A 236-nucleotide genomic window follows, 5' to 3' on the forward strand; every position below is an offset into this window, starting at 1 on the left:
TACAAGGTTGACAAAATGCATCAGACTTTCTGCTCTTTACAGGAGTTACTTCAAAAAACACAATTCCTCACAAATCTTCTACGTCACTTGAAGAGATTAAAGGGTGCCACAGCGTCCATTTCGCAAATGCAATTTGTCAAGAACAAGATGACATCCTGCAACTTTACCTTGCAAAGACAGTATCTCTGATAGTCTAACCCTTAAATTCTTACAAATTGGTACATTGAAAAAAGTTA

The 236-nt window shown here is 36.4% G+C and overlaps 1 protein-coding gene across 1 annotated transcript in view; it reads right to left on the reverse strand.

The window, feature by feature from the left end:
* Nucleotides 1–236, reverse strand: part of LOC119585338 (endoplasmic reticulum aminopeptidase 1-like) — a 35059-nt gene that overhangs the window by 4360 nt on the left and 30463 nt on the right. The window lies entirely within an intron of this gene.

The sequence above is a fragment of the Penaeus monodon genome, chromosome 19, assembly GCF_015228065.2.
Source record: "Penaeus monodon isolate SGIC_2016 chromosome 19, NSTDA_Pmon_1, whole genome shotgun sequence".
Classification (NCBI taxonomy): domain Eukaryota; kingdom Metazoa; phylum Arthropoda; class Malacostraca; order Decapoda; family Penaeidae; genus Penaeus; species Penaeus monodon.